The sequence below is a fragment of the Pan paniscus genome, chromosome 5 (genome assembly GCF_029289425.2).
Source record: "Pan paniscus chromosome 5, NHGRI_mPanPan1-v2.0_pri, whole genome shotgun sequence".
NCBI lineage: Eukaryota > Metazoa > Chordata > Mammalia > Primates > Hominidae > Pan > Pan paniscus.
The window spans coordinates 16161922-16175449 of record NC_073254.2 but is presented as its reverse complement, the minus strand read 5'-3'; the positions used below and the strand labels follow the sequence as shown (position 1 = coordinate 16175449).

Here is a 13528-nt window from a genome sequence, read left to right as displayed (position 1 = left end):
TTGCCACTCTTTACAATAACTTCATAAGTCAGTCATTATTGTTCCTATTTAATAAATGATATAATTATGGTATAAATAGCTTGCCCAAGATCACATAGTTCACAGGCAGTGGGTCTTCCACAGAAATCTGTTAGGCTGTAAATTTTGTGCTCTTTCCGTTAGACCATGCAAGACTTTGTGTATCCTCCCTACTAAGAAATTGCACAGAAAAAAGACATCCTTATTCATAGTAGTTAGAAATGGCATAACTGAGACACCTTTTCAAGGGGAAGAGAAAATCATAAAGCTGAACAACCTCAGAAGAGGTTACAGTGAATCTTATGAAGGACCTAGATACAATTATCAGCTTACACAAAGTACAGGGGACTTTTCAATGAAATCATCAGCATGCAATCAGGAAATTCAGATCATAGAAAACACTGTAGGACAAATGACCTGATTTCTTCAACAAATGCATTACAAGGAAAAAGAAAGAGAGAGAAACTATAGGTTTAAAATGTGCTAAGAAACATATAAGCCAACTATTATGCATGGGCTTTTGGCCTGATTTGAACAGACCATAAAAAGAAATGATGAAATGATTGATTTAAACACTGACAGGAAATTTGATGATGTTAATAAATTGCTGTTACTTTGTTTTAGGTGTGATAATTATAATATAGTTGTGCTTTTTTTAAAGAGTCATTATATTTTAGAAATACCTACTGAAATATTTTGCATGAAATGATATATCTTGTTTTACTTCAAGGTAACTGAGGGAGGGAGGAATTAGATAAACGTATATATAAATAATACATGACAATGTATTGATAACTGTTGAATTATGTGAAGGCTATGGGAGGAATTATTATAATATTCTCTCTACTTTTTATATATTTTTCAGCTGGGCATGGTGGCTCACACCTGTAATCCCAGCACTTTGGGAGGCCCAGGTGGGCGGATCACCTGAGGTCAGGAGTTTGAAACCAGCCTGAGCAACATGGTGAAACCCCATCTCTACTACAAATACAAAAATTAGCTGGGTGTGGTGGCTTGCATCTGTAATTCCAGCTACTAGGGAGGCAGAGGAAGAAGAACTCCTTGAACCTGGGAGGTGGAGGTTGTGGTGAGCCAAAATCACATCACTGCACTTCAGCCTGGGCAAAAAAGCAAGACTCTATCTCAAATATATATATATATTGTCAATAAAAAGCTAGAAAAATTGGAGAGGTATATCAGGCTGTTCTTGCATTGCTATGAATAAAGAAAAGATGTTTAATTGGCTCATGGTTCTGCAGGCTGCAGAGGAAGATACACAGGTATCTGCTTCTGGGGAGGCCTCAGGAAGCTTCCAGTCATGGTAGAAGGTAAAGAGGGAGCAGATGTCTCACATGGTAGGAGCAGGAGCAGGGGGCGGGGAGGTGCCACACGCACTTTTAAACGACCAGATCTTGAGAGAACTCACTCACCATCATGAGAATAGCACCAAAGGGATGGTGCTAAACCACGCATGAGACATCCTCTCCCATGATTCAGGCCCCACCTCCAACAATGAGGATTACATTTCAACATGAGATTTGGGCGGGAACACAGATCCAAACCACCCAAACAGAGGCAATAAAGACTACCTAGTCTAACTGTCTTGACGCTGCCTGAACCCCCTTGGTGGAATGTCAGTTACATAAAAGCCTGAACTCATTCATTCTCCCAGTCTCTTAAACTTATTATTCTTTCAAAGTTTAGTTTATTTGTTTGTTTGTTTGTTTGAGTAAACTATCACGGTGGAGAAAAGAAAGCTTAATTTCCTTGGGAACACTGTCTTGGAATGGGAAATCTTTTTGTTATATGGCATTGTAAAGCTTAAATCTTTCACATGTAAAAATTATGTAGCCCTCGTTTTTCATTTTCAGGGGAAGCATAAAGACTTCATGATCCATTTAGACTTAATTTAACCTGACATAAATAAATGCTGAAATGTTTCATTATGAGTTAAGTTGAAATATAGTCTAAATTTATTTTTTATATTCATTAATTTTAATTTTAATTTTTTTTGTTGTTGTTTTTGAGACAGAGTCTTGCTCTGTTGCTCAGGCTGGAGTGCAGTGGTGTGATCTTGGCTCATTGCAACCTCTGCCTCCTGGGTTCAAGCAATTCTCCTGCCTCAGCCTCCTGAGTAGCTGGGATTACGGGCGTGCACCATCACGCCTGGCTAATTTTTGTATTTTTAGTAGATACAGGGTTTCCCATGTTGGCCAAGCTGGTCTCGAACTCCTGACCTCAAGTGCTCTGCCCACCTCTGCCTCCCAAAGTGCTGGGATTACAGGTGAGCCACCGCACCTGGCCTATAGTCTCAATTGATAAGTTAATTGTAAAACTCTGGGAATAACTCACTGTAGAAAGGTCTTCAGTATGAACTAAATTTTAAAAACTCTTTTATCTGAGCACATTGGTGTTATTTGGCTTTGCAACCATCATTCTTATTTCTCATTTACTGACTGTCGATTACATACAGGTCTAAGGGAAGAATAATGTGCCTGATTAATTAATTAAAGGCAGTTATTAAAAGAAAACAATATAATGCTACGCATAATGGTGCCGGGTTGGACCCCTGGGCTCCTTTACCTCGGGCCCAGTAACTATCATCTATAAGCCTCAGTGTACTCAGGTGGAAAATGGAGGCAATTTCAGTCCCTACCTTCCACAAAGCTGTGAGAGATTCCATGTAATAATACATTCCTGGCACATAGAATATGCTCTACATGTACTAGCTCTTGTTCATTCCTGGGATCCCTGTGTGTATTATAACGATAATATGGGCTGGGTATGGTGGCTCATGCCTGTAATTCCAGGACTTTGGGAGGCCAAGGCAAGAGGATAGCTTGAGATCAGGAGGTTGAAGCTGCAGTGAGCTAGGATTGATGCCACTGCACTCCGGCCTGGGCAACAGAGTGAGACCCTGCCTCCAAAAACAAACAAACAAACAAAAGATAATACAGGCACCATGCAGCAGCTATAGAGAATGTGGAAGACTCGGCCCAGGCTTCTGGCTATCACCTGAGTTGAAGAGCAAGAGCTCACTCTGCACGGCACTTGCTATGTCTGAGGTCATGTGTGGCGAGGTGAGAAACTGGGTCCTGAGCGGCCTCCAGCACCAATCAGCCACACCAAGCCTGCAAGTCCCTGAAAGGAGACTTTTGTTTAAAATGAAATTCCACATGTTTCAGGGCAGGAAATTGAAATAGTGTCTCTGAAAATGATGAAAAGAAGGGATTTTAAACATGCACATATGTACATATTTTAGGTAGCAGTGAAGATACTTTTAGTCACAGAAGCTTACCAAATTTTAAGGACTGCAACATTTTTTAAAGGAGGATACCAAAAATGTGTCTGGACCTCTCCCTTTAAGTAAACGTAATTGGGAGCACCTCTTCTGGCTGAATGTGACCTTCGCATACAATTTTGTTTGCCTTTGCAACGGTTCTCAGCATTTGTCTTTCTTTAAAAAAAGATACAACTGCAGGAGGAGTAGGAAGCTATTGTCATTCTAGATGCCCATCGTTTGTTTTTCCAACATCTTGTAAGAGAGAATATACTTCAGGATGGTTAATATTTACGATGTTCCCGGTTTGTAGGCTCCATCAGCTTTGCCATGTAGGTGAGGACTTCTTTTGGGAATTCTCAACATTGATCCAGTGGCCAATAATACATATGCTGAGCATGTCTACAAATGCAGCTTTTATCATTTATGGCCAGAATATGTTTACGTTCTTTTAATATCTGGTTGATTCCTAGTGAAACAAGCATTTTATGCATATGTGAATGCAAAACATAACAAAAAAGTGTATAATGCAATCCACTCATTAAAAGAAAGCCCAGCTGAAGTAAGAACAGGAACAGGTCTATGTCCTTGGCAAGTTTGCCAACCTTCCCATTAAGGAATCTCTTCGGATTATGTTTTAGTTCGAAATCTTAAATGCTGATTCGGGGACATGTCACACAAGTTGTTAGAGAAAGCGTTGGTTTTATTATTCAAAGAATATTGAGTTTTGGAAATGACACATAGACACAAATGACACAAATGACAATTGACCAACTAGTTTGCCTTGCATTTTTTTTTTTTTTTTTTGAGACGGACTTTTTCACTCCTGTTGCCCAGGCTGGAGTGCAATGGCACTATCTCAGCTCACTGCAACCTCCGCCTCCCTGGTTCAAGCGATTCTCTTGCCTCAGCCTCCCGAGTAGCTGGGATTACAGGCATGCGCCACCACACGCGGCCAATTTTGTATTTTTAGTAGAGACGGGGTTTCTCCACGCTGGTCAGGCTGGTCTCGAACTCCTAACCCCAGGCGATCCGCCCGCCTCAGCCTCCCAAAGTTCTGGGACTACAGGCATGAGCCACCGCGCCCGGCTGCCTTGCATTTTTATTTTAATTTTGTAAAATGTATTAAAACGTAGATGATGTTGTTAATTGCCAATTATTATCTCTTTTCATTTTCTAAAGTGGTTGACGCTGCTGTCGAAGTTGGATGATATTGCTCACGGAGGAGGCTTCTGAGAAGGGCATAAATGGGTTTTTAAAAAGCAGTGAATTGGAACGGGAATGGCAGATAAAGAGAAACACATTTTCTGCATTTTCTAATGATTACTCACATGGTTGAGCCATTGCACGTTATATTTATTAGAACGACCACCCCTCATTTAGTTTTCCTTTGAAAGGTCTTTCTTGTAAACCGTGGGTGCGTGTGTGTTTGTGTCCTGAGCTGCCAGGGCTGGGCGCCAAGTGGAAAGTGCGCAGCCGCGGAGTGGAGTCGGCGCCGGCGGGAGCGCGGGGCTCAGGGCCAGGGCCCGCCTCCAGGGGGCGGTGTGCGCCCCCGGCGCCGGAGCAGCCGCGTTTCGGGGACCCGCGCAGGCGTGGGGGGCTGCGCTGAGCTCCAGGCCTCCTGCAGGTAGGGATGCTTTGCTGACAGATTCGGGCGTCCTCCCCTGAACGAATGTCCTGGCGGGGCGTGCCCAGCCACCATCCAGCTTCAGAGGCAATGGCCGGGCGTCGTGAGAAGGGGAGGGAGAAGGAAGCGGAAGAGAGAGAGTTGGAAAGACTAGAGGAATAAGTGGCCACGTCTTTTGCCAGCCCAGCTTTAAACTGCAGTGTTTAAGGCCTCGTCTGCCCTGCTAAGGTCACAGAACTTTTTACTTTATGTGAAAAGTGCTTCCCAAGGGAGGCACAGGGACTCCGGTTCTAAAACCGATTAATGGTCTTAGAGCCCCCAGTAAGCCGTTACCAAAGTGTCTGGGTCACAGTTGCAGAGGAAGTGAGAAGCGTGTTTGACCTCATTTGAAACGGCTTCATAGAGGGTAAACCTCAAGTTGATTTTGTAAAAAGGAAAGCCTGTGGTTTGGCCGAGAAGAATAAATAATATATTCTAGATCCACGTGCAGTGACTTGGTTTGGGAAAAAAGAATCCACAGGGAGAGGAACAGCGCAGAGGGTTCTGCGGTCTGTCGCCCAGGCTGGCTTGCAGAGAACGGAATTCAATCTAGTTAGTTTCAGCAGAAAGGGATTTGCGGCAGGATATGAAGTGGTTTACAGACTCTTTGGGAAGACTGAAGGATCAGATTCCAGACTGATCTTTTAAGAACACGACCCAAAGCCACCCTGAAGAACTAAAGAATCTAATGCCCCTCCTCGAATTCAGCAGACACCAGTGGCGTAGGGAAACGGTGGCCACAGCTGCTAGCTCCAGAACCATGCCACCTGCCCGGGTCGGAAACCACCATGACAGGCAAATTGATATAGTCAAGAAACTCCCCCAAGCCGAAAGCTACTGCTAGTGCTGCCAACTCTAAAACCGTGACACCCCTGGTATAACCCACACCAGCAAATAGGTTCCCTGGGCAGTGCTTTTTAATACTCCACAAAGCCAGTAAGTAGACACTGAGACCTCTCCTCCCGCTTTCAGAGCGAAACCAGGTACCTTCACAATGGTGCTTGTCAGCAGAATATTAGAAACATGCCTTCCTAATCTCGCACTAATTCTCCTGAATAGTGGAATCTAAATCACTGTAGAACCCTAGATGCAAGGGAGTTGGGGAAATATAGTAAAAACTCCAGCGTCCCAGCTCCTACAATACATGAAGGCATGCTAGGATGATGTCAGCATGGTTGCTGGTGACTCAATCCGCAGTTCCCATCACAGTCCTCCGCCTGGTTACTCAACTCCCATGCACTCCTCTCTTCTCATACGTACACTTCCAAATGGCAATGATTCCCCCTGCAGTAAAACATGGAACTCACTTTCTTCCCAAAAGGGGGAAGTGCCATGAGCCACTGCATCCTGCTCTCACGGAGGTTCTATGTTCTAGATTCTATCCTGGTGTTCATTCGAGTTCAGTCATAATCCTACCTTGATATCTTATAACCCGTAGACCTAATTATAAAGTCACATCTTATATAAAACACATCCAATATAAAATGTTAAGGGAAACGGGGAGGACAAATATAAATTGACTAGGATAGAGAAAAGAAGGAAAACAATGCGGTTACAGTCCTCATTTTTCCAAGGCTTGTGAGTCTGAGATTGGACTGTTGAGCAGCCTTGCTTTATCCTGGCATGTATTTCCTTTCACCATATCCGGCGCCTCTGCTGGTTGGTGCTCTTTATCTAGTGGAGCGATCTAAGTCTTTTTTCCTGAGAGGTCCTATTTCTGTGTGGTCTTTCTTGTATTGAGATGCTGTAGTCTTCCACCGACTCTGTGATTGGACATACAGCCTTGCCTGTGATTTTCTTTGAGGGGTTCTGCAGTGGCATATTCTGACAGTGGTATGTTCAGTCTTACATTTTTAAAATAAGACCTAACATTTTAAAATAAGACACCATCGTATCCTGATTGGCTATGGACACTTCCAGCACTATTAGATCTGTTACAGATCCAAGCGGTTGTAAAGCTGCTTGCACATGGCCTGAAATTTTTGTTTTTGTTTTTTAAGACAGTCTCTCTCTGTCACCCAGGCTGGAGTGGCACAGTGGCGCAACCATACCTCACTGCAGCCTTCAACTCCTGGGGCTCAAGAAATCCTCTTGCCTCAGCATCCTGATAAGCTAGGACTATAGGTGTATGCCACCATGCACCCAGCTAATTAAAAAAAATTTTTTTTGAGACAGAGTCATGGTTTTTTTTGCCCAGGCTTGTCTCGAACTTCTGGGTTCAAGCGATCCCACTGCCTTGGCCCTCACAAAGTGCTGGGATTATAGGCATGAGCTACCATGCCTGGCCTGCCCTGGGATTTTCTCAAAGCTGGCAGACTAATGGGTTATTCAGAATATGGGTCAGAGCTGCACACACACCCACATACACACACACACACACACACACACACACACACACACAGTACATATTGGTTCCCCAATCCAGAGTCGTATCAAGTGCTATAGCTCTTTATTAGCAGTAGGGGGTGCAAGATTCAGAGAGATATCCCATCGCTCACCAGATCACTGGGCACAGCAATTCTGCTGAGAGAGCAGGTTCTTGAATTCTTGTGATACAACATTCCACTCTTTGGCACACATGTAGGCACATAATGTACTTGTTTCCGCTCACTAGGTGCAATAAGAATCATATTACTAATGTGGTGTCCTCTGGAATGGTCACATGAACACAGTTCCCTGCAGATGTAATTGGGAGAGAAGGCACAGTCCTGACACAGGGTAAGACTGTGGAGGTGTATTGCTGTCCCTACCAGGTAAAAGAATATTGCTTCTGGTGGTTTTATTGGGAAAGAGACAACACATTTACCAAACTGATAGCTGCATATTGGGTGCTGGGGGCTGTGTTGATTTGCTACAGTCATAAAACTATGTCTAGAACAAAAGCTGCAATGGAAGCCATCTATTGACTAAATTAACAGTGAACCCTTATTATCCTCCAACAGCCATATGTGTTCTACATAGGTGAAGCAGGGGAGTTAAGTGGCCATAATAGGAAATGTCATCTCTACATCTTTTTTGTTTGTTTGTTTGTTTTGTTTTGTTTTTAGACAGATTCTTACTCTGTCGCCCAGGCTGGGGGGCAGTGGCGTGATCTTGGCTCACTGCAAGCTCTGCCTCCTGGATTCATGCCATTCTCCTCCTCAGCCTCCCGAGTAGCTGGAACTACAAGTGCCCGCCACCAAGCCCGGCTAATTTTTTGTATTTTTAGTAGAGACAGGGTTTCACTGTGTTAGCCAGGATGGTCTTGATCTCCTGATCTCATGATCCACCCGCCTCGGCCTCCCAAAGTGCTGGGATTACAGGCATGAGCCACCATGCCCGGCCATCTCTACATCTTTCAAGTCTTTGGCAGTTCATTCAGGGATGTGATGTTGCTTTTGATAACTCTTGATAGGAAGAAGTGGTTCCAGGGTTTTCCACTTGCTCCTTCTTACCTAAATAGTCCTCACTTCGTGGGCCAGGGATGAGTGTGGGGATTCTGTAGCTGGGTGTTTCTGCATACATTCATAGAGTTTCTGCATAGAGAGTGCTCTGCATTCAGAAACCCAGGAAATGCTACAGGATAAGTTTATAGACCTACAAGGTACATCATGAGAAGCACGTGAGCCAAAACTCCACTTATCACTTGACTCCTATAACCCCAACTCTGAAAGCAGAGTTCAAGCAACTGTTGGATCACCTCTTGCTACAGAGCACAGGGTCCCACCTTCTGATGTGAATGAGACCTCCTGTGCTTCAAGCCCAGCCAAGTCAGATAACTTAGTGGTCTTCAAATTTTTTTCTGCATATACTCCTGAAGACAATTTAGAAAAAATTTAGAAAAATAATGTACCCTTCACCCACTTTTTTTTTTTTTTCTGAGACGGAGTCTCACTCTGTTGCCAGGATAGAGTGCAGTGGCAGGATCTTGGCTCACTGCAACCTCTGCCTCCTGGGTTTGAGCAATTCCCCTACCTCAGCCTCCCAAGTAGCTGGGACTACAGGCATGCGCCACCACTCCTGGCTAATTTTTGTATTTTTAGTAGAGACAGCGTTTCACCATGTTGGCCAGGATGATCTCAATCTCCTGACCTCGCCTTCACCCACTTTTTAACTTGACATCTCACCTTTTCCTGATAAGTGTAAATAGTTGAAATGGATCACAGAACATTAGAAGTTTAAAAAAAGCTAACATGACAAAACCTAAGAAAGAGATCTTTCTATTGAAGATCTGCCTGATTCATCTCTATTATGTTTTTATGTAGACTGGCTTCTGGTTGTGTACATTTCCAACCTTATTTCTTCTCTACTGTCCACACATTCATGGTGCTGGTCACCACAGAAAATGAATATCACAGCATGACTTCTGGTCCTCAGGACCATGGGCAGAGGGAGTATTTCTAGAAATCATTTTTACACTAGAGGGGCTAGCAATAACATAATCATATGTGGAAGTTACTGCACCAGTAAATACATCCTCTGAAACCCTAACTAACTTGTTTATCCCAATTCAGTTAGTGGACTTTCAAAAGCACCATGGCCACTGCAATGCCACCACACATGGGGAGAAGAAAGACAAAGGGCAGTGTAAAAAGAGGTATTAATTCTTAAGGTTGAAAGGTCTTACTCTTGCACATTTTACTAAAATATGTGACCCAGAAGAGCCATTTCTAGGCCTTGGAGGTGGCCTGTGCTAGTGAAAGCCTCTGAAGATTGGGGTTTGTTAGCTACGGGGCGAATCTACCGCTGCACTGTCAATAGGGACATTATGATAAAAATGTCATGTAACTTTGTGAAAAGTATCCATGGAGCCTAAACACTATAATGACATGCTATCCATCATCATTTACTTTGAAATATTTGAACAATCTCTTTAATTTTCGAAAATTTTTCAAAATTTTGAAAATTTGTCTTTTTACTCTTGAACATATAAAGTTCCATTTCACTTTCTTCTTAGGATTCCTTCATAATGTAATGTGTGTGTGTGTGTGTGTGTGTGTGTATGTATATATATATTTTTAGACAGGGTCTCACTCTGTTGCTCCAGCTGAAGTACGTAGTGCAATCATAGCTCACTGCAGCTTTGAACTCCTGGGCTTAAGCCATCCTCCCACCTCAGCCTCCTGACCAGCTGGGGTTACAGACATGTGCCACCACACCCAGCTAATTGCTTTTTCATTTCTTTTGTAGAGATAGAGGGTCTCACTGTGTTTCCCACGCTGGTCTCGAACTCCTGGTCTCAAACAGTCCTCCCATCTCAGCCTCCCAAAGTGCTGTGATTATAGGTGTGAGCCACTGTGCCCAGCCTAATGTATATTTTTAACAGCTTTATTAAGATATAATTTATCTATTGTACAATTCACATAGTAAAGTGTGCAATTGAATGGCTTTTAATATATTCACAGACTTTTACATCGTGACCACAATATATGTTAGAACATTTTTATTTCAAAAGAAGCCCTACACCCCTCAGCTATCACCCCGGCAATTGTTCCATCTCCCTCAACCCCACCCAGTTCTAGGTCACCATTAATCCACTTTCTGTCTCTATGGAGTTGCTCACTCCAAGCATTTATATGTAAATGGAATCATGCAGTATGCTATCCTTTGAGACTGGCTTCCTTCAGTTACAAGGTTCATCCTATACTTACGCTTGAAACATTTATTAATCACCCTTTTCTGCAACCAAAAATGTATGTGAATTGAAATTGTAAAGTGTTCTTTATTTCCTGCGACCAAAAGACTTTAGGAATTTAAAGTATTTTGTGGGTCATGATTACAATGGTTGTTATCATGCAACTTATGAAAACAACATAAATGTTATAAACGTTGCTAAAAAAATTGTGTTAATTCAAAGAGTGAAATTTTATTGGAAATGTCTCACTTACATGATGAGTTTTTAAAATTTTCTCTGTCTCTCTCTCTCTCGGGATCTCACTTTGCTGCCCAGCCTGGAGTGCAGTAGTGTAATCTCGGCTCACTGCAGCCTCAAACTCCTGGGCTCGAGCGATCCTCTCACCTCAGCCTCCTGAGTAGCTGGGACTACAGGTGCGTGCCACCATGTCTGGGTAATTTTTAAAGTTTTTTTTGTAGAGATGAGGCCTCCCTATGTTGCCCAGGCTGGTCTCAAACTCCTGGGCTCAGGAGATGCTCCCAAAGTGCTGGGATTACAGGCGTGAGCTACTACGCCCAGCTGGAATTTTCTTATTTTAAAAATGTACGACTGAATCTACCACTGCCAGAATCTATCACTGCCAGATGGTTCTGCCTGGATTCTTTTCCTACTTTTTGTGCTTCATAGGTATAATTGCTGGAAAGCCTGATCACAAAATTAAGCTGATGGGAATGGAAAAGGTTTCTTGTAGAAATATCAGTCAATTCTCCCAATTCTTTCCTCTTTCTCTTCCCCCAAATCACCTAGCATTCCTTACCCAGGTCCCCACAGGACTCCTCCTGCAGAACGATGCCTCCTTTGACGGTAGATAGATACGTCAGAGATGAGGTCGTTACTCAGCGCTTGTCACTACTCACCAGCTCACTATCATATACCTGAATTCAGAACATCCCAACATGGGCCAAAAGCCTGGCCCCTTCCTTAGCAGAAAGTACCATGAGGCAGGGAAAGCTGGAACGGCAGAGGGTGGTGGGGCCTTGCTTGGTTATCAGGACAGCCTTTCCCTGTGTTTGGCATTTGAGGGTTTAGAAACCCTCGTGGAGTAAGTTTGGGAAGGCTGAGGGCTAGTGCTTTCTTTTATAAAGTGTGCTTTTGAACACTTGCCTTGAGGCAAGAGTGTATAAAGGAGGTAAGGATCTGGAAATTGATTTCTTTGAAATTATGTGTATACATTTGGACCCAGGAGTTTGAAAACCACCCAGCCGAGGGAGCTGAGACTTTGATTCCTAAGACTCAGTCCTACGACCTCTCCTGATTCCAGTCTCGGTGTTGGTCAGGGTTCAGTTACAGAGCAGAGCAGAAAGGGATTTATTTCAGGATATTAAATGGTTTATGGAATCATGGGGAAGGTGAACAAACAGGCTCTAGCCTGAACTTCCCAGGGGACTCCTGGAGTCCCGTGTAGCGAGGAAGCTTAAGGCTCTTCTCTGACAACTTGGGAAGCTGTTGCTGCGGCTGCTGCATCAGACACCCCGCCATGGCGCTGAGCAGGGTGGGGTTTAGATTCCCAGCCACGTGTAAAGGTGGGCACACCATCCACGTGCCAGTGGAGTACAACTTGGCAGGCAGTGAGAAGGTGCCAGGATTTTTCGGAGTTAAGTGACTGTGGTAAGTAGGATGGGCTAGAAGAAGAGTGAACGCTGGCTGAGCTTGCTGTGGCTGTGAAAGCGTGCAATCCCGGGAGGGTGGCAGGGGCCAGGGGCCACCACAGGACTCAGCGTGCAGGGTTCACCTACAAAGATCACGTGGACCAAGTGTGCCTGGACCAAGTGTGCCTGAAGCGGTGCTCTGCGTGGGTACAAAATGTGACAGCAGTGTTTGCCAGTCCACTTCACTGGCAAAGGGTGAGTTCTATGCCTACTTATTTCCAAAGACACTGCAAGGTAACTTGTGTTTCTTCAAAGACTCTAAAGTGGGCCAGGCACAGTGGCTCACTAATCTCAACACTTTGGGAGGCTGAGGTGGGCAGATTACTTGAGCCCAGGAGTTTGAGACCAGCCTGGGCAACAAGCAAGACCCATCTACCCAAAATTTTTTTAAAAAATTTTTTAAATCAGGAGTTCGAGAGCAACCTGACCAACATGTGAAACCCCATCTCTACTAAAAATACAAAATTAGCTGGGTGTGGTGGTGCACGCCTGTAATCCCAGCTATTCGGGAAGCTGAGGCAGGAGAATTGCTTGAACCTGGGAGGTGGAGGTTGCAGTGAGCCGAGATCACGCCATTGCACTCCAGCCTGGGCAACAAGAGTGAAATTCCATCTCGAAAAAAAAAAAAAAATGAGCCGGGCTTGGTGGTGCATGCCTGTAGTCCTGGCTACTTGGGAGGCTGAGGCGGGAGGATTGCTTGAGTCCAGGAGGTTGAGGCTACCTTGAGCTATGCTTGCATCACTATACTCTAGCCTGGGCCACAGAGTGAGACTTGGTCTCTAAAAAAACAAAAATTAATTAATTAAAAATAAAATAAGATAAAAAATTAAAAACAAAGACCATAAATGCCATGAGTTGATTTATGTTTGTTTTTTCTAACATTTTATTCCCAGCATAGGGAATAAATGCAGAAGAGGTGCTTCATAAATATGTACTGAATTAACAGATAAAACGAGGGTTCATAATAAGAACCTAGACTCCTTGGAGGGTCCATGAGAAGGTTTTTCTTTGTGTCTGCATGACAAATTGTCAGTCCCAGGATGGTGCCAGAAGTAAAGTTGGGTCATTGGAGGGTGACTTTGACAACGTCTGACATCTGCAGAGAAGAGGCAGATGTTTCGATCACCTAGCCGACACCGTTCATGACGTCAAAGGCCACGGTGGCTTTAGAGCTACAATCTCAACAGCAACAAGAATTTAATGAGGGCCCATTATGTGCAAGATACTATAGTAAGTGCTTAACATTCATTATCTCATGTAAT

General features: G+C 43.8%; 1 long non-coding RNA gene across 2 annotated transcripts in view; it reads left to right on the top strand.

Moving 5' to 3' along the window:
* Nucleotides 1-4787: 4787 nt before the first annotated feature.
* The window catches only part of LOC106634836 (uncharacterized), a 136424-nt gene continuing 127683 nt past the window's right edge, over nucleotides 4788-13528 (top strand). For both annotated transcript variants that reach the window (XR_008625531.2, XR_001338178.4), the window contains exon 1: nucleotides 4788-4925. This is a non-coding gene — a long non-coding RNA (uncharacterized LOC106634836). The remainder of the gene's footprint in view (nucleotides 4926-13528) is intronic.